The sequence below is a fragment of the Pteropus alecto genome, unplaced genomic scaffold (assembly GCF_000325575.1).
Source record: "Pteropus alecto unplaced genomic scaffold, ASM32557v1 scaffold270, whole genome shotgun sequence".
NCBI lineage: Eukaryota > Metazoa > Chordata > Mammalia > Chiroptera > Pteropodidae > Pteropus > Pteropus alecto.
Window position 1 is genome coordinate 7536141 of NW_006430735.1, and position 27800 is coordinate 7563940.

The following is a 27800-nucleotide window of genomic DNA, read 5'->3' on the forward strand; positions in this document are numbered from 1 at the left end:
CAATCATCTGTTGATGGGCATTTAGGTTTCTTTCATATCTTAGCTATTGCGAATAGTGCTGCTGTGAACACAGGGGTGCATAGATCTTCATGAATCAGTGTTTCAGTTTTCCTTGGAGAAATACCTAGAAGTGCAATTGCTAGGTCAAAAGGTAGTTCTATCTTTAAACTTTGGAGGAACTTCAGACCGTTTTCCATAGAAGCTGTATCATTTTGTAATCCCACCCACGGTGTATGAAGGTTCTCTTTTCTCCACATCCTCATCAACATGTGTTGTTTTTTGATTTATTAATAATAGCTGTTCTGACAGGTATGAGGCGAATACTGTCAAAAAGTTTTATACCACTTTTGCCTTTGTATATTTGCCAAATCTTTCTTTAAATGATAAGAAGAGAGGGCCTTGCAAATCTCATAAAAGGAAAATAACACCTCACAAGCATACCCATTACACACCATTAGGCATGAATTTGGGCAAAATTAGGCCGAATATGGGATTACTATACTAACTTTCTGCAACACCTCCTGAGCTATCACCAGAGCTCTTAATTCAAATATATACTGTTGACATAAAAATTATGGTAGTCCAGGAATATTCAACATATTTAGTGATCTGAGATAGAAGAAGTTTCATTTTATTCAAGCAAATGGTTTTGGTATTCCAGCAAAAAGATACCTTCTTCATGTGGGAGCCATCGTTATAAGGAATGTGAGTGAAATTTCTAAACGAATGTATTATAACCATAGACCTCTAATGAGGGCCAATTTCCATAGTGGTCATCCTGGTAGAAACTTACTCTAGGGATATTGTAGTTACTTGAAAGTCGAGGCATTGCCTTTAGAATTAGTTCATGAGTTTCACTTTCTTGTTACCCTTCCCCTACACCACACGCCCTTGACTACCTTATTCTGAATGTGCCTCATTCACACTGATTAGTTAAAAGCCTCTTCCTAGACATGGGGATCATGGCTTATTTATTGTGGGCTTTGTTGGGGATCAGGAATGGAGAGGGTCCATGAGAATTAAGAGAGTCTATTTTTGACCACTGCACGTGTGAGGCAAACCAAACTCCTTTCGATAAAAGAGCAATACCAAACTGAGTTTACCCAGGGCCCTTTCCCGGGACTAGTGAATGAGAAAAATGCTCCGTGACCAAATGGAGGACGTTTAGGAATCATTTTCTACTGAAGTTTAAGTGTGTGTTTTTTGAGCTTGGCTCTTAATTGAACTGCTCTTCCGGTATCTACAGCAGTCGATTGGTACCTGGAATCTAAGGGAAAACTCCAACGTCAGTCTGGCAGTTGTTCAGTAACACAGTAAATAAAGAACAATGAGTTAAATTTAAGCCCCTAGTCTAGGATTCTATGTACATTGTGGGCCTTCAGTAAGTATTGGTTGATTGACCAAATATCTAACTCACTATCAATGTGAATAAAACACATATATCTTGCCATTAAAACAAAACAATCGACACAAATACTCTTAAACTTCCCAGGAGTAAAGTAGCGAATTGGCAGAACCACTCTTATCCTCCCTAATCCCCACTTGCTCCAAACCAATTCAAAGGAAGAGAAAGAATATGAAGAGAAAATGAACATAAGAAAAACAATTAGCCAATGCACTCTGCAAAGTCTGTAACATTATCTAGAATGACAGCATAGCCATTGTTTGGGCTGCCAGAGCCCTGTATGTTTGCTAGCTCACAGAGGTCCTGCGAGAATAACAAACACAGCAGATTAGATGTAGACTGATGCCTCCACGCCGCCACCACCTCACACAACACGCGCACTGTTCTGAGTGTCTGAACACATGCAGGCAGGTAAACCCAGAGAATGGGCACTCCGTGTTGGCGGGAGGGGGAAGAGGCTGCCAACAAACAGGGCCTGTTTATTATTTAACAGTTGGTACTGCTAGAGGCCTGGCACTGCTATAGAGCACTCTCTGTTTCAGTGCAAGTCAGCCTGATTATGAGAGCATGTGAGCCAAATCGTGTTTACCGTAGTCTGTGAGAACCTCAGTGCCCCCAACAGGCATGGAAATTCTTACAATAGCTCTCATCCAAAGAGAGAAAATCATTCCTGAGATGGAAGTAAAGGACTCCATGTGCTTAAATTTTGTCTGATCATCTGCTCAGTGTCTCTAAATGTTCTACTTGCTTTCCCCCTGCTCAAGACCAGTCATTCCTCTCTAATGATACAGTTTCCACTCCTCTGCTTTTGGTTACTTTACTTTGGGACCTAAATCAACCAAATAATGTGTGAATCACCCATCTACTAATACTGCTCATGCTGTCCTGCACGCATTGCCTTTCCAGCAAAAGAATCTGCTGTCCAGGACGGCGACCTCCTACTTCGCCAGGACCACCTCTGCAGTAAGCCCCATCTCTGCCAACGTGGGCCACAGGTGGATGCAACAGCAGGAAAATGTGCCACTATCACAAGAGTGGACCTTAAATGACAAAGAGCCCTGCTTAGATGGTCACCCCATTAACTTTGATTTGATTATTCTGCTCTAACAGAAGCCTTGGCTTTCCAACCACAGATGGCACCAGCCCAACGTAAAACCTGTACAGAAAGTGGTCATGTTGGGTTCATACATTTTCAAAATATTAAATTTGATATAAAAAATATAAAAACAAGATAGTATCAAGAGAGTCCGTGGCTTTCTAGAAAAGCACTGTTTTAAAAAAATGAACTAAGGTCAGAGCACATGAGATAACTGTGATAACTAGGTTACATAGATAATCTAATCATTTCCTTTGAAATTTAATATAAATCAACATTTCCCTTAAGTGTAAGAACCTTGGCTTTTATCTTCCATATACAACCAAGGCAGCCTTTGATATTTTATGTGACTATTCTATACAACTGTTTATAAATTAGAGAGAAAATTGGCTCTATATAAGCTAGTTCAATATTTTGAAACTTAAATGCACCTCGTGTACACTTCATAACCATAAATAAATGACCAAAATAGTTCTGACCAATGGGGATAAAGGCATAGCAAACTATATGCCTTACCTGAAACTCTGTATATTAATTTTTGCATTTTTGTTTTCTAATTGACAGTTGGTATTTATATACCAAAATATCAATGTGCTGTTTGTTTTTCTTTACTAATTCCCCAACTTTAAAATGCCAAAGAAAATATATGCTAAATATAGTTAAATAAAATCATAATTTTATATTTTTCATTTTATCGTGCTTTTCAAAGAAAGTAGCTGTCCTTAGGTCATAGCTTATATATAAATATATGTAATAAACAAAACTATAAAAACAGAGAAAGCATAAAAAATAATTTCCTATTCAGGATGAAGTAAATCCCTAGTTTAGTTTAATCACTTCCTCTACTGGTCAGAGATGCTTAATAAACAGCCCGAAATTAAGGAAGTTAATCCTAAAATCAAGAGGCTTCTCCCAAAGCCTTCTGCATGTATAAAGACACTCATAACTACTAGTTAATAGCAGAGCAATGGATCCAATCATAGGATCACAAGGGGAAAGGTGCTATTAAAGCCATGATCAAAATATGAACGAGGATTTTTCACAATGGGTGGATTAAAGACAAGTGGCGTGTGTTTATCTCTGTGCTAAGATACTTCACTAGTAGGAGACATTAATAATAGTTCACATTTGTGGAGAGCTCACTCTGTGCTGGGCACTCTTCTAAGAGCTTTATACATATGTATTCATTTAATCCTCATAACAACCCTATAAAGTGAGTATTATTATTTTCTCCATTTTATAGATGAGGAAACTGAAGCACAGAGAGGTGAAGTAACTTCATTAAGGCAGAGTCTAATAATAATCACTGTGTTCTACTTTTCACAATAATGATTATTCTGTCTGAGGTTTGTGTTTAATTGAAGGCTCTGTGGTTCCTGAGGCTGTAAAATGTGAGAGCTGAAGCAATTTAAAATTATATAGTGTATGGCTCTAGAATTCAGATGGGGGAGAAAGTTTGGGAAGACTATGAAGTTTTGAGGATAGGTACACTTTTCCAGGAAAAGAATACGAACCAGGACTCTAGTTCAAATCTCTCAGCTGAGAGATTTAAAAAATATAGCAATGCTTGTAAATGTTATATATTGTAAAACAAACGGTAGATGAACCAAACCTAGAAACCAGAGTCCTTTCATTAAGCTCTCAGCCATTACCTCTTCAGGTGGCTGCCAGCCTACAAGACAGTAGAAACCTAAGTGAAGGACATAGAAACTATCTACACCTCTGCATGGCTCCCAACTGAGTAAAGCAAAGCAGTAAGACAGGATGCCTAGTGGTACGAAAAGAATAGAAACTCTAGTGGAGTCTGTTCCTGACTACTCAGGGATCATGGGAAAAATTTGGGGTCACATTTAAGAGATAAGAACAAATTGTCTCTTTACGAAGTTGACCAATTCAATTATTTAGCAAACACACACATATAATTTATTTATTTATAGGTAGCCCTAGAACTTTCTAAATTTCTTTCTATTTCTCTTGGCTCTCTTATGGTAATTTACATTTACCTAGAAATCACCCACGTGTTCAAATTTGTCAAATTCATTATAATTATTTTCATTTTCTAATTCTATGGTTTCTTCCCTATTTCTATTTCTAATTTTGTGCATTTAGTAATTTAGTAATTAAATCACGTGATCTTGATTTATTTATTGTTTTGTTATTCTCTTTAAAAAAAACTTTTGATTTATTAGTGTTTCTCTTATTTCTAATGCATTAATTTCTGATTTTATTTTTACCAATTCTTTCTGCTTTGCAGATTTATTTTCTTTTAAGCAACTTCTTGAGATGAATGTTAATTCGTTTATAATTATTATTTTCCTGTAATATTAGTATTTAAAACTATGGATCTTCCCCTGACTGCCATTTTATCTATATCCATATGTGCTTATTTTCTGTTAAGTAATCTCTCTGTAATTCAAATTCAGATTTTAAAAGTTTAAAATTTACAGAGAGATATCATTTTAACTTTTTCTTTCCAATATTAATCTCCAACTTATTACACTGTGATAGAATACAGTCTGAATTTTCTCAAATGTACTTTGGGCATCATTTTTTTTCTTTTCATTTATTAACATGGCTAATTGTATTAATAGACTTCCTAATAATAAACCATTTTTAATAGACGAGATTAGCCTTATACTTGTTAAAAAATATATGCCTGATCTTAATTCTGTATCTTACCTGTCATTTAAAAAATTGCTTCCTTTCTTTTCTAATGATTTGCTTTATTTATTACTATGAGTTTTTCTAATAGTTTAAAAGTTTTTTTCATAGATTATTAATTCTTCTATTGCAGTATTTCTCAAACCTAGGAGATTTGTCAAAAATAAAGATTTCAGGTCTTATCCCTCTGTACCAAAAGATTTAATAGGTATGGGTTTAGATATAGGGTATGTATTTTTTAAAAAGGCTTTTATAATACTCATCTGGTGGTCTGATAACCACAGAGTTCCCTGTTCTAATGTCTAACTTTATAAATATTAATAAGAGAATTAAAGTCCCACTTTTTGATTTAATGGTTTTAGAATACACCTTTGGATTCTCTAAAAAATTACTCAAAAAATTATAAAAATAACTGTACCCCACACTTCTTTTTGCCTTCCACGCTCTCTTTCCTCTTCATCACTGGACTTTGGTTAAAATTGCAACTTTTAATTTTTCATGTGTTCATTGCTTAAAATAACACATCTACATCTCTGTTACTTAGTTTGTCAGCTGGAGATAGTATTGATCCCTTATTCTCCACTATTAAATCAATCCACTCTTCCTCCTCCTACCTTCTCTTTAACTTTCAAACTTCTCAAGTTCTGCCATATTATTTCTACATCACCAAGGTTTATACCACTTACATTCTATTCTGTAACATACTTCCCGCCCCACCCCACCCCCATTATTTAGTCATAAGTCTATTTTTAGGTTGATTTGAGATTCACTAACAATTATTTATATGGCTTCGTCAATCTTTTGATAGGTAGATTCATCATTAAGCATTTTGTTTTGGTTTGCTTTGTTTGTTTACCAGATGAGTTCATGCTGTTATACTCTCTGAGTTCTTGCATTTTAAATTTGAGGCAAATCCAGCCTCTCCCTTTTTGATATTTTTTTCCTGTATGCCTTCCAAGTTTCTTTTTTAAATTTTGAAGTTCTGTAACTTCACCAAGACAGGTCTCAGTGCTTGTTGCTCAGCACCATGATTTTCCTGCGATATATGGTATCTTTTTCTTTCTTTCTTTTTTTTTTTTTCAATCACAGTTTGACATTCAATATTGTTTTATATTAGTTTCAAGTGTACAGCATAGTGGTTAGACATTTATGTAATTTACGAAGTGATTCCCTCAATTAGTCTAGTACTCACCTGGCACTATACACAGTTATTACAATATTATTGACTATATTCCCTATGCTATACTTTATATACCCTTGACTATTTCTATGGTGACTTTTTCAATATAAAGATTGAGGACTATCTTTATTCCAGAAAAAACCTTATTCTATTATATATTGAAATTGTTTTCCATTTGTTCTGCTCTTTTTTTTCCGTCACAGATCAGTTGTTTCTGTATTTTCTTTGCCTTCCAAAGGTATAATGCAAAATTTTATTTATTCAATTTTAATACATAATATACTTACGCGATTCCAAAATATAAAGTATGAAGTGATATAAAGTAAAAAATCTCTCTTTCATCCAGTTTTCCATCCACTCAGTTTTTACACCATCCTTTGACAGGTAACTATTGATATTAGCGTTAGCTTAAAAAAGAAAAAAAAAAAAAGAAGACATGCCAATAAAAACAAAAATATATTTTTTGTGTGTATTTTTTTATATTATACACACTGCTCCACATCTTGCATCTCTCACTTAAAATAGATATAACGACCGCTATCCAGTAGCTAATTAATCTAATCCCTCACTGGCAAACGTTTAGATTGTTTCCAATATTGCCAACAACAAACAATGCTGTAGTGAATAATCTTGTGCATATATTATTTTATTCTTGTGGATTAAGTTCTCAAAACCGGAATAGATGGGTCGAAGAGTATGTGTATTTGTTATTTTGTTAGATATTATAAAATTTATCTTCATTTAAAGTTATTTTTGGCATTTTGATGAATGAAAAGGCATCTTGGTGTACTTCAAATTTGCATTTCTTTTATCATGCATATTTTAATCTTTATTTCTCTTCTGTATGTGTTGAATATCTATTAATATGTTTAAGAGCCATTTGAATGTTTGGTGCCAATTTTACTATTGAGTTATTGCTCTTCTAATAATTTTCAGGGGTCCTCGTTTATTAGGGAGATAACATATTTATCTGAGATATAAATCATAATGATTATTGCCAATCATAATGATTTTCTCACGTCATTTTAAAACTATTTTTAAATTTTTTATTTTGTTTGATTTTCTCATCCACAATTCTAGTGGTAGTGTTAGAAGTTCTTTCCTTCTGCTACTTTCTGTAACTAATATGGCTTTTAGTTCTATAACAGTTTTATTTTTCTCTTCCATTTTATCCCTATTTTCTCACAGCTCATTTTATTTCTCTTTTTGTTGTCTTATCTATTTGACCCTGTATATATAAATTGACCTCTTATTTGAGGGAGTGCACAAGTTCTTCTATATTTTTACTTCTAGAAAAAACATATATTATTTTCTGATATATATAGAGATCTGCTTTTCCATATGTTACTTTTGATTCAAAATTAGGTAAGCATGGGTCTAATGCTGGTGTTTCATTCTTATTTTTCAATGAATTAACTTTATCAGCTGTTTGCTGAATAGAAGGGGGGCTGGGAGAGTGAACTGGGACAGGAGGGAACTTCATTTTGGTGCTGTATTTGCTGGCACATTATACCTTTTCTCATCAGTTCCTCTGTGCACATAACTCAAGGGATGTGCCTCTTCTTATTGACTTCCCTACTTGGGTTATAAGGAGTCCTACGGCACTTGCATCAAGCCCTATATGTTACACATATTATGGATCATGATCTAATGTTTCTTTTTCTTCTTCTGAATATGATTAAACTGGCAAAAGCTGATGTGGTTTATTATCTTCACCTTGCTACCCTCACATCCTGGTTCTAGTATGCTGACTATTTCTATGGTGCCCTTTTCAATATAAAGATTCAGGACTGTCTTTATTCCAGGAAAATCTTATTCTATCACACATATGTGGAACACGCTTATATGATTCCAAAATATAAAGTATGAAATGACATGCAGTCTGATGTTATTCCGCATTCACTGCCAGCTCCTCTGTTAACTTCGGTTGTAAAGAGGGCCAGGGATGCTTCCATTGGACCACCCATTACCTGTAGGTAATTTTTAGAGGTTCTGCCAACTGCATACGTTTAACATACTCTCAACATCCTCTTTGACTTGGTCTAAGTTTCGTAGTATTTCATGGTTTGCGATTTGAGATGTGGTTACCTTCTAAAGAAAGAGGGTTTTTATATGTCTCATTTTTGCTAGTTGGTTTGATTGTTTGGTTTTTCTGTAAGAAGTTATAATACAGAATTGCATTTACTTTTCATCTATGTCTTCTTAATTGGCAGAAACAGAGCTTCACTTACTAGCTCCTCTCAATCCCTTCCCTCAATTAAGTGCTTGGCTATCCCTGTTCTCAAAACTGGACTAATACATGTAAGGTGTCAACTAAGCATTTACATTAGTTGACTGTTCTATGTCTCCTTTCTTAAGGATATTTGCATTTAAACAGGAGACTTTAAACCTTAGACTAAGCCTTAGACTTCCAGATGAAGCTATGAAATAAAGCTAGGGTTGTAAAATGACAAATAATATGGTAGACGTAGGAAAGAAGTCAGAGGACCTGACTAGTACCTCATGTGGGTGAGTGATAAAGTTATGTCTGAGTTGCCTTAATCTCAAGAATTTGCTACAGCAATGCCCCATTTTTTTTTTCTATAACAGGAGAATAGGAGAAAGTAAGAAAATTTTCTAGTTAACTGTTTAAAATATTTTCTTTTAAATGTTAAAGTGGAAATCTTTATAATTACTTTTTATCTTCTAAAACAAAGAAATGACTTGATATAGTGAAAGCACACCGGAGCGAGAAGTTGGGGATACTTAAGTTCTATCTGCCATTTATTATTAAAAAATTTTCGTAAATCATTTAACCTACCCAAGCCTCAGTTCTCTCATCTGTATAATGGGAACAGCAATACTTCTTTTCTTACTATATAGGTTTTCTATGTGTGACAAATAAAGTAATATAAAATCAAATGTTTTATAAAACTAAAAAAACAAAACAACAACAAGAAACGTATAAGTATCTAATGATAAAAGATGATCCAGATAAAAATCAGGTATTACGATACTGTCAGAGACAATACCCCTATATGGGGCAGTTTATCCTGCACAATTCGAGATGCTTTCGTGATCCTTTTGTGTGCTTTTTCTAATTGTTCAGTTAAACTCCGAACTGCCATTTCACTTCTCGTTGCTTTTAGTGAGCCCTGCCTCCAGGAAAAACATTTTCTCTCTTCTTGCTTCCTCTCCTCCCATACATTTTCAGTTCTTGTTTGTTATGTTTTTTATTGCCTTATATCTGCTGTGAAAGGTAGTAGAGAGTAATGAAAAGAGAAAGAAGCTTTGGAGTCAGACAGACCTGGTTTGAATCCTGGTTCTCTGTCCTTGTGCTCATCATTTAACTTCCCTAAATTTGTTTCCTGATCTATAAAAGGAATGTTACGAGTACTGTTATGAGAAAAGAAATTAGATCCTATCTATATAAGGTCTGGTACATAGTATGAGCTCAATAAATGGATTGCAAACTCAAAAATACCCTGAAGGGCTATATAATATGTAAAGTTCTTGGATTTTATAAAATCTCATTTGCCTTTTAAAAAGCCTATTTTGCTTAGTTCCATGTTCTTAATTGGAGTTTTATGACATTTGACAACTGATATATTGTCGTACTTTGATCAATAGCTTTTTTATTCATGAACCATTTCACTTTTTTCTAAATGTCACCATAGAATCTACTTTTCCTTAAAATCTACTTTTTGCTTCTGTCCATGACTAATTTTATAGTTCCAACAGTTTCTCTGTTTTAATTTTTTTCTCAATTAACTTATTTTTTCTCTTGTAAAATAATATATCTTAATCTTAAACCTTCAGGATAGAGACCATATCACCTCTGCTCATAATGCACTGAGTATTCTGTAAAAACTATACCACTATTAAGTAATGATTACGCATGTGAACGTTATGGATTCCACATAATGTATCCACTCTGTCTGAGCTCATTCGTAGCCGATCACAGAATGTTATATAAAATTTATATAATCCTTTATCATTTTGCAAACATTTCATAATCATTTAATGGAAGTCTTCAAAACACTAGTTAGATTGATCTTGTTATTATTATTAGCAAGAAGAGAAAACAAGATGAAATGATGAAAACTTGTCAGATATCACATCCCATGCCACTAGGAAAAACAGGATTAGCAACTCTGATCTGCTGATAATTGGTTGAACTAGAGTTATCTTAGCATCGGAGTAAGAAATATATCTATTCATTTCCAAGTACTATTATTTGGAAAAGGCCTGTTTGATATTAAAGAAGAGGTTCTCTTTATTTTCAAAATAAATAAAATGCAAATCCCAGTGATTCCTGGAACTTGGGAGTGGAGAGGCAGGTAAGAAAACTTCAGACTAGGTCCAGAGAGAAGGAAATGTAGGTTTAGGAGATAAAAATGGTGGTAGGTGAATCTTCATCCGTACATGGGAGAAGTATTTACAAACCGAGCCACAGCCATCCTTAACTGAGGCTCCCTCCAGAACCCAGTGGGGGAGGAAGACACACTGCTGAGTCTTCACCTGGCGGGCAGCAGGACAGGGCAGTACCTCCTTAGCCAACAAACCCCTTCCTGACAGCTGCCGGGGTATGTGTTTGTACCACCAGGCCCCTCAGAAAATTATTCCTAAAAATCACTAATGTTTAATCAGTCAAAAAAACAAAACAAAACAAAACAAAAACAAGAAAACCAACCCAGCAGCAAAGAGAAAACAATGTACCAAACTTGGTGTGACCTCCCAAGCATTTTTGTAGGGAGGTTTAAGGTAGAGAGTGGAAACTACCCTGAGTTGGGATACAGGAGTCCTGATTTTAATTTCAGTAGTTTCATTATCTAGCTGTGTAGCCTTAGACAAGTGGCTTAACCTCTCTGGATCGCTGATCCTTCATATCTAATATGAAGAAACTGGTTACTAAGCAATGTCTAAGAACTCTTTTGGAAATAAAAATTTTCCAATTTATGACAGTGATAATTAACCTTAGATGGTGCTTTACCATCTACAAATGGTTTCCATATACATTATCTAATTTGATCCTCATGCCCATTCTGAGGTAATATTATTGTGAATATGCCCATTTTTAGAGGAGACATTCAGAAACCACAAAATGGCAGAGTTGGCATTGAACAGATGTTCCCAAGAGGAAAATACCCCTTCAGTAAAAGAAGCAGCTGATGCTAACAAGGATAAGTAACAGCAGAGGACAATTTAGGCTGGGAGCTTGTTTAGGGGTGCAACAAAATTTCTGGATGCTGCACTGGGGTAATGCGCATCCACCACGTGGAATGTTATCTGATGATGTATTTATCAAAAAAAAAAACTAATAAAAAGAAAATTAAAAAAAGATACAATAATTGTTACTGCACTACACCCTAATGAATTATTGTGTTCAAGGTTCCTAAAAAAAAAAAAGTAATATTATACTCGGCTTATGTTTTAATTGATTTATTAATATTTTATCACAGGAATGTAATTTAAGCTCCTCATGATTTAGATCTCATAAACCTTTAGCATTTTGCAAATTCAAATTCCAATTTAAAGCCAGGGCGAGCAATTAACTTTTCTATCATCTTGTCAGGGGAGAAGGTTCGTGTTTAATTTGAGACAAAGTGACAGAAATATATATACACTGTATGTATTACTCCAATTTAATTTATGAGTCAGCACCATCCACCTTCAAAATGTAGATTTAATAGAAGGGGAGGAAGAAAAGGCCGTGCTGTCATGATAGGGCTGTGATATCTGCCCTGAATTTCTTACATTAAAAAAAAAAAAAAAAAAGTCACTGGTTTGTAGAGATACCAGGCTAGATTGATTGCAGGCCTATTTCCAATTCTTTTGTTTTAAATCCATTTACTAATTGCTCATGTAGCACACCATCTCATGGATGTCACAGTGAGCTCCTACCCCCTACTTCCACCTCTACTCCTACCCCCTCCTCCATTCTCAGTTTTATGTAGAGAGCTGCCTGCCACTCCAGGTTTATCCTAAATCTAAACAAGTGAGACACACTTTGGAAAATACTGCCTTCAGGTCATTTCTTCATTCCCTTTCTCATTTTCCAAAGCGATCTTTTAAACGCTCTCTACCTAAAACAAACAGGCAAACAAAAAAACATCCCTACAACTTGATATTTTAATTTACAGGACACACACGGCAAGTTAAAACAGTGGCACTTTCCAGTGATCTTTTACAAAATATTTAAGTACAGGATCAGAAGAAATGAGCTCAAACCACACACGGGAGTCAGGTGAAGTGAAGGGAAGTATCTTCTCTTTTGTGGTTATTAAACACGGGAACAGGGCTGCAGAGAGAGGTTAAGGAATTCTTCCTAGCTCCGTTATACTATAATTCACCAAAGGCGCACAATGCTCTATGCTGATGAGATGAGTTACATGACATCTCCTCCCTGGTTCAATCAAAGGGAAGCAATTTACATCTCAAACCAGTTCTCTCATCAGTGGGACATAAAAACTGCAGAACAGAGACACAGCAAATGTGCTTATTTATACAGCATCAACTCAGTTGCTACTGTTCTTTATTATTTTCCTTCACTCCCTCCTCCCCTGTAAGGTGGCCATTTTGAAAAGAATGCTTTAAATTCTAAAGTGAGAAAAACACAGGACTAAGAACAATTCAGGAACAAAATTAACTAAAGATTTCTCGTGATTCTGACAATCACTGGCCTTTGTGGTGCTAGGCCGATCTCTTTGTTCCAGTTTAAAATAAAACCAGATTCCCATTGCAGACCACGAGAAGGGAATTAGAAGACAGTTAATGGAAACCTCTGGAAGGTAGCCTGACAAATGTTTATTCACTTTCCAGGCATACAATGCTGTGCTACATAAGTGAATGCAGTGCATTTTTTAAAGAAAGGCTATGTTGAATGAGTGTTAAGGTCTTCATTCATAAAACAAGCTTATTTTACTAATAGTCTCTATTAATGTCAGCTTAATTATGTCAGATGTTTTGCACTTGCACACCACAGTGAAAAATCACCAAAAATGCATTTACTGCACCTGCTTAAATGCAGTCATATCTCTGAAAACTATTGCAGAGAAGAAGGGGGGAAGGCTCCCACAGACATGGCTTTTAGGCAGAATATGGGATTATGGCAGAGGGGTTTAAATACATGAGGTAAAAATGGTAATCATATTCATCAAGTACACAAAGAAGTAAAAACAAGAAGCTCTAGATAATTCTTTTTAGTGGACTCACTAAAATAACAATAACAGCTTGATGAAGAGAACATGATTGTCGAAAGCTTGTCCATTTTACATTTTCTCTTTACATAGTGCAATAAAAAGGGACCACCTGCAGTTTCTACTTGTGGGGTTTTTTTTTTTTTTCCTCCTTCTTCTGATGTTAAAAGAAATCATGGGACACCGTATTTGCTTTAGGAGCTACTAGTCTAATCTCAAGTATATACCCTCTACCATAAAGTTCCATTTGAGCCCTCTAACAATACCTGTGCAGAGCAGAGAGGTTCTGCAGTTTGCAAAGTATGGTCTTTGTTTCACATCCTTTTTCAGCCCTTTAACACTTTGGACATTCAGCTAAAACAGATTTCTCTGTCCTGAACCTTTTTAGAGAAATTACGCCAAAATACCATGTAATTTTGTTACTCGGTGGCATCTACTTTACCACAGACACCAGCCACTGCAGCATCACTTGTGTTGTCCTAATACTTACCTAAAAAATTACTATCAACTATACATCATGGATATTTGAAGTACATAAGGAAGCCATAAACTTAATTACGTTGGAAGGCTGGTGTGATCTCACATGAAATTTGAGCTATCATTATTAAAAACAGAGATTGCATTTATTTAATTCTTCTTACAGTAAACCAGTCAATTTTAAACTTTCCAGGTTGTATAATGAGACAAAACAGTATTTTTTCATAAAACAGAAAATGTCTGAAGAATTTAATAGAAGCATTTTACCTGCCAAAAGAAGCCTTTTCCTTCTATTTTTACTTTCCTTCCTTCCCCCTCTTTCTTTTCCTCTGTCTCTCCCTTCCCATCCCCTTTTGTTTAATTTGGGGAAGAAGGTGGTAAACTTTTAGAAAGAAAATGATATTTTAGTTTCAGAATCCACGTGTTTCTAGAGGGAAATTTTGGGTGGCTTCTTATAAAATTTTTTTTTTCTTTAGAGTCTGTAGATATCCTTCAGGGACCATGCTATTTCCAAATATTTCTATCATGGCTTCCAATACCACACATAGCAGTTTGCGATACACCCTAAGCAAAGGCAGTCTTTTATAAAAGACTGCAATAGCTAGTGAAGAACTATTTTTTTCAATTACTTTTGTAAAGGCATAGAGAAATGACAGGGGAGTATGTGAATAAATAAAGCAAAGTTTCAAACTACATTTTACAATTACAGCGGCCCTTACAGACATCACCCCCCTCGCCACCGCCCCCCTCCCAGCCCTGGCCCCTGCTGTTCTACATAGTCAAGTTTGAGGCTTAAAAGAATCTTTTACAGGCAAAACACGGTAAGGGCCTAACTCATATTTCATGTTCCAATACCGAAGGTGGTATTGAAGAATAATCTGTTTCAACAAGTGTCTGTCACTATGAACACCCAATATACGCAATTCTGAAATAAGATCTGATTATGTGTTTTGCAAAATGATTTGCCATAGGGCTCCTTTGAGCAACACTAAGTATGTTAAAAATTGAGGTTTAATTTTTTTAATCTTCGTAACACTTAATATAAGAAATGTCAGTATTTTCAGAACAATCAGAGATTTCCAGAGGCAGAACATCATTATGCATTACAGAATTACAACAGATAACCCTTCTACTCATGCATCGAACAAGATCAATTAAACCAGTGGGTAGGAGGTGCCCAGAGGACACTGTGGGGGCAGACGCTTTCTCAGTGGAGGAAGGCTGGAAACAAAGTTGCACCTACAGTGCTGTGCTTTCATCTTTCTTCTTGCCCTCACAGTCGCCCTGCATCTCTCACTGGTGTGCTTTAACCGTCCTATGGCATTTCTTCTTGAAGCATTTTCGGAGTAAACTTCACGTCTTAACTGAATGAATTTAGTCTTGTGCCACGTGACGGAAGGCAGTTAGCCCCCTTTTATGGTTTGATAAAATCAAAGTATCGTGAAGACAACTTAAAATCTAAGACTGGAAATCACATTTTAAGGATGTCTTAATGTCCTCCAGTCTACAGGTTATACAAGGCAAATAATTGTATGATATACAGGCCAGTCTCTACCTGGTTCTTCATGAGTTTAACGATTGTCAAAGTTCATAAAGTATTCCTTCTTTCTTGGGACACACTAAACTAAGTTCCAGCTCAGGGTGTAAGGACTTCTTTCAACCTATGCTTGGAATATTCTTCCTCCAGAGTTTGGCAGGTTCAATTTCTCTTTTTACTCTGGTCTTTATTCAAATATCACCTTTTCAGGAGACCTACACTGACCATCATATCTAAAATAGCTTGCTACCTCTGCCTTACCCCACCCTGCTTTGTTTTCTTCATTTATTCTTTTCTGAAATTATATGTCTACATGCTTATTATATGTCTTCTCTACTAAAATATAAGCATTGTGAGCCAAAGATTTTGTCTTATTCCTCATGGTATCACCAGCACCCAGAACTATGCTTAATATGTGGTAGGTGTTCATTTTATATTTGTCAAATAAGTAAAACTTAGTGCTAAGATACTCTTTCTTAAATTTTACAATTTAAACACGCCACCTTCTGTTGATAAGAGAAAGTATATCACATACAACAACCTTTATACACTTGACAATATATGAAATCAACATGGAAGAATCACCATTCTAGGAAGAGTGTGTTTGAATCACATCCTGTTGCTGTGAGGCATATACTGTCTGTAACTTAAGCTAGACCACTGAATGGATGAAGTTAACCAAAGTGATGACAAGACACACACACGCACACACTCCTTACTCTTAGAATTGGAGTACATTGCTACTTTACTTCAAGGAGAAAGGAAGAGTCAAGGAGAAAGGAAGAGATTTGATTTACTTCAAGCCAACAGCAGCTAAAGAAGAGAGGCAAAAATCAGAAGACCTTTAGAAGCTATTTCACTGGAGCTGCCACCTGTCACTTACGTAAGAAGAGGCAAACATCCATCTGTCCAGACTGGTGAACCATGGGTCTTAAATGCCACATACTTATGCCAAACTAGTGATTGCTTAGACATTTTTTATCACATAATAATGAAATGACATGATCTTTATTTGTTTTTCCTTTAAATACACATTGAACATTTTCTTTAAGGTGGCATACAACTTTTAAAATACAAACATCAATTAACTGAGGTATTTTTTGGTAGAGAAGAAAATGTCTATCATAATTTTAGTGGCAATAATGGTTCGGTACATTTCTCTTCGCAATTTTAACCTCAGATTTCTAAGTACTATGCAAACATTAATTTACTAGGTTCTGCTGTGTTCTCCGTGTGAATTAGAATATTATCATATCTTCATTATTTTCAGGTGAGACTCACATAGAAGGGCCTGAGTTGCCAAGACCACACAGCAAGAAAATTAAAAAAAGAGAGAGAGAACAAGATCCTTCCTTTTCGAAAGTGGGTGTTCAGTGAAAATTAAAGAAATAAGATAAGAATATATCTAAAACAGCACCTGTTTTTTCATACCTAGTGTTTCCATTCAAATTTGTTTTGGGAAATAAATTAGCTGACAACTCAGTATAGAGGTTAAGGGCTCTGAATTAAATATACCCGAAAATAGTAGGGTCAATATTTAAGCATAGTAGTTAGCAATTACTGAGCATTCGCTATGTGACAGGGACTGTTCTAAGAGCTAGCAGGAACGAGGACTTTGTGTCTTGTTCATCACTATATCCTCAGAGCCTAGAACTGTGCCTAGGCCAGAATGAAGGTTGAATCAGTACGTGTCGTAATAGATGTATGAACGAGAGAAGCATTCTTGGTTTTAAATGACTAAACTGAATTTTTAACACAACCTGTTTGTTAGTTGGGAACAGCCTATATAAATGCTTGCTCTGGGAAGTAGAGGAGAAAGGAAGAGATTTGATTTAAACCAGTGTGTAACTAAATCTAGGGTAACAGAGAGCCTCTTTACAATAGTATTCATTTACTTAACAAATATTTATTGAAAACACACTGCATGTTGGGTATTGTAAGAAGTTCTAGGAAGAAAGACAAAGTCCTTGTTGGTGCAGAGCTTAAATTATTGTTTATGTGTCTGAGTGTCGGAGGGTATCTTTTTATATAATGTAATTATGAGGCAAGAGTTTTCTATAAACCTGTGATTCTTGTTTGTTTGTTTTTTCCATTTTACCATTTTAACTTGCTAATGCTTTGACAAGTCAGTCTTTTTCTGGGTGTCCATGAGGAAACTATAGTGGAATGCAGGTGTAGTGATTAACTTCAACATAAATCCATAAAGTGGAGTGACAATTACCTAGACAAACTGGTGCACGTATGAAAATTAATTTAGGCATCATGGAGAGTTCTGAAAGGTCTGAGTTATCTATTTTAGTTATCCATATTATTAACTCTCAACTTCGTCTTTAAAAACATACTCTAGAGCTTCATCTGGGCTGCCAAATTGGAATCTAGATGTAGTTATTAATGGATAAGTTCAAGGATAATGTCATTTAAATGAAAAGAAATAGAGAAATGCACAAAATATTAGAACGCAAGTAAGGTATTACAAATCCTCTATTGTATATAGGCTAATTAGACAAATTACTGCTACGAAGGCTAGCGATCTCATCTGTGGTCCCCCTTTGGGACTATAGCATGCACTACCTCTCTGTGTCTATTACACAAATTCTTTCAAAGCATAAGTGACCAAAGTATAGCTTGTTGAGGAGCATGCATAATTGAATTTATTTCATTCTGATAATCCACTTGAGACATTTAGTTTTTTGAAAATAATCTCAGCTCTTTTGGCTACATGTTTGAACATGAAATCAAGCTTTCGTAAATATTTTTGCTGGTAAAACTGATCCATCAAGTATGGTATGGGAGCTTAGTCCTATAAGAAAACCAAGGAGGCCAAAGCAATCTAAGTCTGATGTTTAACCATTGCTAGAATCCCACTTGACGTTTATTTCTCCTCTAAAAATTAAGCTGAAATGTATCTTTTCACTGGGAGTTCAGCAATGCTGAGAAAACATTCTAAACACCTGTTGGCAAAGGAAGAAAAGAAAAATATGATACTGATGTATTTGATTTTCAGGATATTAAAATCAAGAACTAGACACAGGTGACAGATCTGCTTTAACCTGCTGGCTCTGTGCATTTGTAAAACTAAAATTTGCTACCTAAAATCACTATTATATTTAGAATTATTCAACATTCCTTTTCTGTTTACTCACGGTCCTGTCAATGATACAGCAGCCCCAGGCGTCCCACCGGCAATCTCCTTGTACATGTCCATTGACATTGTCTCTACCATATTCAACCCAATAAAATTAAATGGAGTTAAATAGAATAGTCTGTGTGAACCTCAGTATTTTTCATCTCTTATTGTAATGTACTCCTTATCATTTCTTATTTATTTAGCCAAGGCAAAAACGTTTCCAGACTCGATTATGTTTTCCCTCTTGATCTTCTATTTAAATATTTTTTTCTTTGAAAAAATTGTGTTCGTGTCAATTGCCAAAAAAAAAAAAGGTAAGCCTTGTAATTCTATGAAAATAAAAAGGGTATAATAAAATACCTGCCATCGTATAGCAGAGAGAACATTTCCATATGATGTTTACCATAAAATTTTCATCTGATTCCAGTAGTTTTCACACAATAATATCCATTACTATTGCCTATTTTGAGAAGATTCCAAATTGCAGCAGGCAGATGGGTGGTAGGTAACTCAGGGAGAAACTTGGTAAGGAAGGCAGGTTTCTAGCTATGGCTTCAGGAGTTAGAATTTTAAAAGGGGTTAAGAGGTATATAAAGTGTTAAGGATGATATACAAATGGCTTTAGATTTCTCCCACTACAGGTGAGAGGGTAACCTTACATTTCTCCCCTTCATTTCCACTCTCCCTTCAACCTGCACATAAATTTTAAGTTTCCCCTTTAAGGCTGCCCTTAATATTAATTTTAAACTGATTTCATGTGCATGTAAACATTTTGAGTGAGATGGGAGTCAAACACAATATGATTTTCTCTGAAGTTCAATTTTCATAAGCAATGGCCAGATGACAGTGGACCTCTCATTAATCCCCTGAAAAAAAAAATCAGAGGGTTTCCTATGTCCTTCATAAGGATTGCCATTTATTATAAATTGTGCTGAAAGACCCCACACACTGCAAACTGAAGCATGTGGCATTTAATCCGTCACACAGAGGATAAAGGATTGAGTCAACACTTCTAGAGCTTCTATCCCCCCAACCAAGCATTTCCATGGTGCCCACTTCCATGGCATTTAGACTTTCAAACAAACACATTTGTCTAAAAACAAATACATATGTAGGAAAAAAGTTTTTCGAGGCTCTTGCCTTTTCAGCTACTTTTGGTTGACAGATGAGAAGTCAGACATTCCGATATTCTGCACCTTCTCATCTTACATACTGGAGGAAATATTTGGTTCCAGGTAGTGGATCTTAAATGGTCAGTGTCACAAAAGTTGCCCTGGCATTTTCATCCTGTAATGGACTCGTCTTTGGCTTTCTTCTACCTCCTATACCTTGGTTTCAACTTCATTTTGAGGATACATACAATTATTCTGAATGAGAAACATCATTTTCACTCTCTCCCAAAAAATGTTGCCTAAGAAATGTTTCAAAATAAGGCTATCTGTAATATTAAGAATTCGTCAATATGTTTTCAATACTTCTCTAGATTTCATAAATCTTAACCATCCCAGTACCAACAGGTATAATTTGAAGAAAACTGAAGAAATCTCTCCTCTACTGCCTTCCTATGCTTGAAATTTTGTCTTATTAAACTTCATAGATGAAGACAATATCCCTAGAAATCCTGTCATTCAGTTACTCTGGAAAGGGTACTATTTATTCCTATTAGTGATGGGGAAGCTAACGTACAGAGAAGTTAAATGACTTCCCTAAAGTCTTTCAGTAAGTGAAAGAGTCAGGATTTGAATCCATGGAGTCTCATACCAGACCTTTAACCATGATATTGTAGGCTGCCCTGTAAGGGAGACATTAACACAGAGGAATGGTTAAATGCATGATTTTAGAGTCAGGTAGCATAAATTCAAATCCTAATTTCACACTTACTAGCTATGTGACCTTGAGCAAGGATCTTAACTTCTATGAATCTTTATTTCCTTGTGTGTATAAAAAGTAGCTAGCCCTCATTGAGTATTAAGCTATGATCCAGTTACCAAAGTTGTGTTTTACATGTATTATTTAATTCTCATAATAACTCACCAAGGTATGTAGTACCATCATTCCCAATTTAGAGACAAAGAAACTGAGATTAAGTAACTTGTCTATTGTTATACAGTAAGTGGTAGAGATAGAATTTGAATAAGGGCAATCTCATTCCAGAAACCATAGGCTTAATCATTAAATTTGGTGATAATAATCAATATTATCTACCTCATAAAGCTTTTGGCTATGTTTTGGTCAGTATTAAATTAGGTAAAGCATATATGATGGTTACTTTTATGTGTCAGCTTGACTGGGCCACAAGGTACCCAGATATTTGGTCAAACATTTATTCTAGATGTGTCTGTGATGTTTTTAGATGAAATAACATTTGAATCAATAGACTAAGTAAAGCAGACTGACCTCCCTAATGTGAGTAGGCCCCATCCAGTCAGTTGAAGGCCTGCATAGAACAGGCCGACTCTACTGGGAGTAATAGGGAATTCCTCCTGACTGACTGCCTTTGAGCCAGGACATCAGTTTTTTTCCTGCCTTTGGACTCAAACTAAAACACTGGCTCTTCTGAGTATATAGGTCCTGTTAGCTCGGTTTCCTGGAGAAGCCTGACCAATATAGTAGGTAAAGTGCATAGTGTCTGATATACAGAAATAGTCAAAAAAAAAAAAGATCCAACAGAAAGAAATACCAAGATGGCAAAGCCTTCTTCAATAATGAGAACAAAGATAGGTAGGTCCAAAGTAGGAGAATGAATAATTTGTGGGCACTGGGCTCTTAAGAAAGGAGGCGGCAAATTTTAAAACATGATCTGTAGCTCGCTGAGATGGTTAGCTTCTTTATGTAAAATAAGAGAGGGTAGAAAAACTAGTTTGATCTCGATATCAAGAATAAAAGCTACCTCCCATCCTGCCTTACACAGACCTGGAAAAAATTTTGGTTCTTGATGGCAAACCCAACGGGAATACAGATGTTACCTTCCCCTTTCAGAGGTAAGAAGTTACAGGGAAAGTGAAAGAATTAACAGAAAAAGGTCAGGTTTTTTTAAACACCTAATTTACAGTGCATGTAATCCAACCAATCCAATCCCCATAAGTGCATTTTCTTCCCAGCCACAAACTATGAGGAATGAATAGATTTCTCTATGGAACCGGTTAGGTCCCTAAGTCTTTCAGCTAAAAACATCGGGAAGATGGCAAATTTAAGTTTCTTAATGCATATGATTTACATTGATTTCCCTGAGATACTGATTTTATTACCCCCAACCACTGTGCTCATCACCAACAGAAACAATCCTCCCTAACAAATCACCTTCTGAATATCATTATTCAGTTAGGGTTAGTCAGTATCTTGACTTCAGGGAGTTCACATAGGAGGAAAATAAGTGAGCTTTCTTCTGGTCTCAGTGAACATGTATTTCTCCCATCATCTAAAGTAAAACCCAAGAAAACTGAAACAGCTGGGAGAGGAAGAAATGGCAAATTGTTTTTTAAATAAAATAAAAACTAAAAGCAATTCATCCAATTCCAATATGTGGCATCTATGCTGATTTTTCTCAAGGAAAAGTGCTTATTGTCGCCCAAATCCCCAGAATAGCCACAGCTGACACACTTCTCAGCATTAGAGCACTTGGCAACTGGCAATAAGGCCTGCTTCTTTCTCAAGCAGTTGAAAAGCCAGGCACCCCCTAGACAAAACCAAGGCAGCTTTTCTTCAGCTCCCTTCAATGCTGTGTCTCCAGAGCACAGCATTTTGACCTATGCAATGGGAAGCCCATGGAGCAGACCTATGTCAACCAAAGCATCAAAATTAATACAACAAATTTTTATATTCTCCTGACTACAGTGACTGAAGAACCTATCTTCTGGGCAAACTCAAATGCGACCACTGCTGATGTGCAGATTATAATTGTACAAAGCCCTGAGGAGTTCTATCGACGACTAGAAAAATAAGTACTGCTAAAGAATATCTAACCATGTAAAGTAATGCAAATATAAGTCCTCTACCAGACACATGATCTTTGTTTATACCAGTTGCACATGATCAATGGAAGAAGATATTCAAAACACTTTTTAATAAACAAATTGTCATCTTGCATTAGCTTATACCAACAGAATTCTTCCAAGTATTTTTTTCATAATAAAATGTGTATAGATCGGTTTGGTTATTTTTCTCTCTTATCAAAGAAAAAAAAATTCGTCTGACTTAAGGTGTTTCCTCTTATGTGAAAGCAGGAAGCCAATTTCAAAGGCTACCATTTTAATAACAAATGCCTCATTTATATTTTTATTAAAAAATCAAATCTATTTCCTAATCTAAGTTCTATGAAAGTCTTCCTACCTTCCCCACAATAAATCACGTGTGAAATTCCAGCGATATTATTACCAATATTTACACTCCTGATGGCCACAGCTTTTCTGATCTTTGTATAGCCATGTATTTAATGTTACATAATCCAGTGGAAATTCTTTTTTAAAAAACAGTAAAATAAATGTAGGTTTATGAAATTGCATTCCTTTTTTAATGCCAAAAATAAAAAAAAAATTCCAGAATGGACATTAGATAATGTATAAAATGCACCTTATAAAAAATGTGTTATTTATGTCAAGAAGTCTTAACACAGCTTGAAATCCCAGTGCTGTGGTGGCACCAAGTTCCCAAGCTTATTCATATATGTCAGTGGTGGCTGGTCAATATTACAAAGAAGAATTTCATGAGTCAACAGTTACCCTGGTTGAACTTTAATTCCTAAATAACAACATTGACTAATGGTGTTTATTGGATAATGTTAACTTGCTAACATTTCTTATAGGAATCTTGATTAATTGACTATCTAACCCCTCTGAAGATTATTCTGAAACATGGTAATTCTTGAAAACTAGAGTTCCCTCTTCTAAACCTAAGCATAAATTTGTTGCAGTTAACTTGAAATTGCTTTGCTGATCTGATCCCTAGCAAATAAAAAGAATAAATTAAGATCAGCATGTTGATGACATGCCCTAGAAATTAGGCCTTCTTCAGGGGACTGCTGTCTAATATGAATCATACCATACATACTGGTTGGCCATCAGCCCCCAACTCCTACATTTTCATGGAGTTAAACTTAACATCAAGAACAACTTATCATCATAAATCATAGATGAAGTCAACAGATTATTGATATGAAACACTGGATCAATTCTAAATTTCACTTTTCCACTGTGTTGTGTTGGTAACAGCGGTGGGAATGTAGGAACCAAATTGTATCCCAGGTTATACCTAGTTTGGATCTAAAGACATAACAGCCAAGACAAAAAAAAAAAAATACAAAAATATTTAATTTTTGTTCAGTTTCTTGAGAAAATACCAAAAGAGGGGGACAGAGAATCTCTTTTGTCTGTCTTAGACAAACTGAATATAGACAGCAATGATTCTCAAAATCTCTCTCTACTCTTACTCTTACTTCCCAGCCAAAACATGTCTCCATCCCATCAATCCCTCACAAGCATTTTCTACCCTCCCTGTTCATTTTTATTCCCATCTCTATTTTTCCCTCTTAACTCTAGTAAAATTCTGGCACTTTGTGTTGAGTCTTCTACCCTTACTCCAGCCATTGTCATATTTCCAGTTCTGTTTCCCATTCAAAGCGCTGACACCTAGCTGAGCTCTTAGAAGGAAAGAAAGGAGGGGAAACTGTGAAGGAGAAAGAGGAGGGTTGTGAACAATTCCACGAAAATACTTTTATACCAAACACATGCACACAGACGTCAAAGCTTTGCAAACCACTGGCCAGTGTCCTCTTATGATCTTCACTGCATCTCCCCTCCTAGCTCATATTTTAGTTAGTTATTAATCTTAGGAGTTAACTTTCAACATTCAGGTAGAGAAATCAGAATATTCCATAATCTCTTTTTCTTCAGGTCCATGTCCATCTCCCAAATGCAAAGCTCTGCTAGATCCTTCTTTCAGTATCTCTGCTGTTTTAGATAGTTTGAGCCATAATCTTACTTTTACTTTTAGAGGTCCTTTTCGCCTTCTTCGAGTCAGAAAAATATCATTCTTATTCATCTTCCTTTTCCTACCAAACATCTTAATACTGGCCAAAGCTAAATGTACTATTGATATGAAATTCATCTTTCTCATTGAAAAAGACCAATCATCTTCAATTTCTGGGATCCAAAGTATCCAAAGTAAAAGCCCTCTTTAATTATAATCAATATAAGTCTACTTAAACTCATATAAGCTTAAATGAGAGGTAGAGAGTGATATTAAAAAGAATGTATGGTTCCAGAAGATTAACTAAATTGTATAAGGTCATAAAGCAAGTGTGGAGTAGAGCCTGGATTCAGAGTAGGACCTTTGCTCTCACATGATCCTTCCCTGTCCTTTTTCCTGTATTCTCTGGCTGCTAAATCTTACCTTTTCTTTCTTCATAAAAAAGCTAATGTCCATATTCTTGCAACACAATGTTCTTTTTAGCACAAATATACACTTATTTTATGAGCTAGGATTATTTGCAAAAGACTCTAAACATCTCGTCGGCCCTTTATCAGATGCTGCCAATCCATCTTTCTAGTCTTCCTTTGTGTCACCTAATCGATTCTCTGCCTTCCAGCTACAAATCAACCTTTTGTACACATGAGGTCTTACCTCCACCTAGAATTCATTTTCCCTTCCTTTTTTCCACAAGGAAAGCTATATTTTAAGTACTGTTTTTTAAAGGTCAAACTCAAATGTTTTTCCAGGACGACGTCCCAATATCTGCTCTGTGAAGCTTTCCACATCTTCACTTCTACACCAGTTTCTCCACTAGTTGATAATATGTGCTATTGCTTGAAAATTCTTCTCCTTGCTAGACTGTGGGATTGTATTGGTAGAGCAAATGCTAAATACTAGGACTAGGGGGGTTAGAGACACTATCCTTGCCCTCAAGAAGTTTCCTGTATAGTCAGGAAGCCAAAAACATATAACAACTATAGTCCAGTTCTGACACAGACAGTATATTTCTTTCTATATAATTGGCTTGAATTATCGTTGTACATATTTTGTTGTTGTTGCTATTATCAAGGCTATGTTACATATCATGAAAATAAGTAGCCAAAAATTGACTCAGAATAAGCACGGAAGTGGTCAAAACACACAAATAAGAAATAATCTATAAAAATGTAATAGGAGAAAAAAATACTGAGTTAATTGAAGTACAGGCTTACATTCAAGAAAAAGCAGCTTGGGGAGAAGAAGTTGAATTAGTTCAAGATATTTTTGGTAGTGAGAGACAGAAAGGCTACAGTTGCCAGAAATGAAAAAGGGACTGACAGTGGAGCAAAACTATGCTCCAGTGTGCCAATGGGCATTGAGTTTGGTGGTTTATATAGTTTATTTCAACTAATACTTATAACCACCCTGTGTGGTAGGGACTGTGAGGAAAGAGAGGCTCAAATCAGCTATGGCTTGCTTAGGCAGTAACTGAAGAGTCAGTATTCAAACTCAAGAGTGATTCTAAGGTCTACCCTTTATAGGTTCGATGTTGGCTTAAATCCAAGAAGGTCATGTTCCCCAAATTAGTTAAGAATTACTTTATTTCCTCAAAGATCAAAGTCTAAGGGAGTCTTTGTATAATCCTAAGGCTCTTCACATGTAATAAAGAGTAAACTCATAGCATAATCTGCTCGTAAACTCTAGCACGGCATACTTGAGATGGAGATAACTTAGAAACGACCTAGTCAAACTTCTTTTGCAAATATTAAAGATACTCAGGCCAACTAATTGAATCATACAGATAGATTAATGAGGAGAGAAGTTCTGCTGAGAAATAGTGTACAAAATTGTTGTTCCTAAGGATAGAGATCATGAGAAAAATACCATCTCATCTTGTGTGAGTGAGCTCCATAATGCCAGGCATCTTGTTTCTTTTTGGCCAACTATATCTCTATTATCCAGGACAGCAAGTGGTACTGTTATTAGAACATGGTACACATTTTACAAAAGAAGGTGCCCAAATATTTGTTTCATGAAGGGATGAATGGGTCTGTGTATGGGAATTGTGTGGTGTGGGTGCAAGTGTATAATTAATTCATCAAAAGATTGGCCATATTAGTTAGGCATTACTAAATTAATTTTTGCCAATTGGATAGCATCATTTTCTCCTTGAAACTTTCCTGTGACATTTTAAATACCTCACATAGTAAGCTCTTTGGTTTAAAATGCCTTCATCAGGAATCAAAAGTTTAGTGTACCATCAATGAATGAAATTTGTAAAATGTCCTTTGCGTAGAATCCTTAAGAAAAGAAATGTAAACTTATTAAGAAATAACCTCCCAAATTTTGATTAGTAAAGTGGTAATATGAACATTTCATACTTAGTCTCGAGGGGTGGGGAACACAGAAGTAATGTTTTTTTTTTTTTAATTTCTAAAACCATGTTCCTGTGAAGCTGAGCAGGACCGCTTATAACAACAGAATTTCCCAGCCAAATTCTCAAAGGGCCCCCAACAGACTTTCTCAATTTGTGGGCGCTATCCTCTAACAATCTATTCTTTCCAGACTCTCCTTGGAAACCAAAGATTTATGTCATTCTCTTCATATTTTAAAATGAAATTGGTCCTGGTTAGAATCAAAATGAAAACTGAAAGCCTGTTTTTAATGCCAAGTACTGATGTTGCCTGGACAAATATCTCATTAATATGTCCTGTTCCATAGACAGCACCTATGATTTTGCAGCATTCTTACCATTATTTAGACATTTCCAGGAATCAGCCTCAACTAAAGGCATTTGTGAAGATGAGTTATACCTAGAGATAGGCCTAAAAAGTGATGGTAAGTGAACACTCTGTCAGGTTACAAAGGGAGAAGCAGGTCCTCCTTTTTATAAATGACTTATAAATCTCCTGCTCAAATTCCAGATTAAAGGAAAAGTCATATGGACTGAACACATATTTTCTTAAATGATTATTCACATACAGTAATCCTGAAATGCCTTCTGCTCTTTGAATACATTCTAACAAGTAGGTATCGCAGCATTTCATGGATAGCTTATCAAACCACAGAATAGAACAGGAGGACCGAATAAAAAGGGCTTTCCTAGGGGAGTTCTACGGTCATTGTTCTATAAAACATATGAACATATTACTATAAACTCATCTTCACAGAAAGTAACCCAGCTTAATAAGCA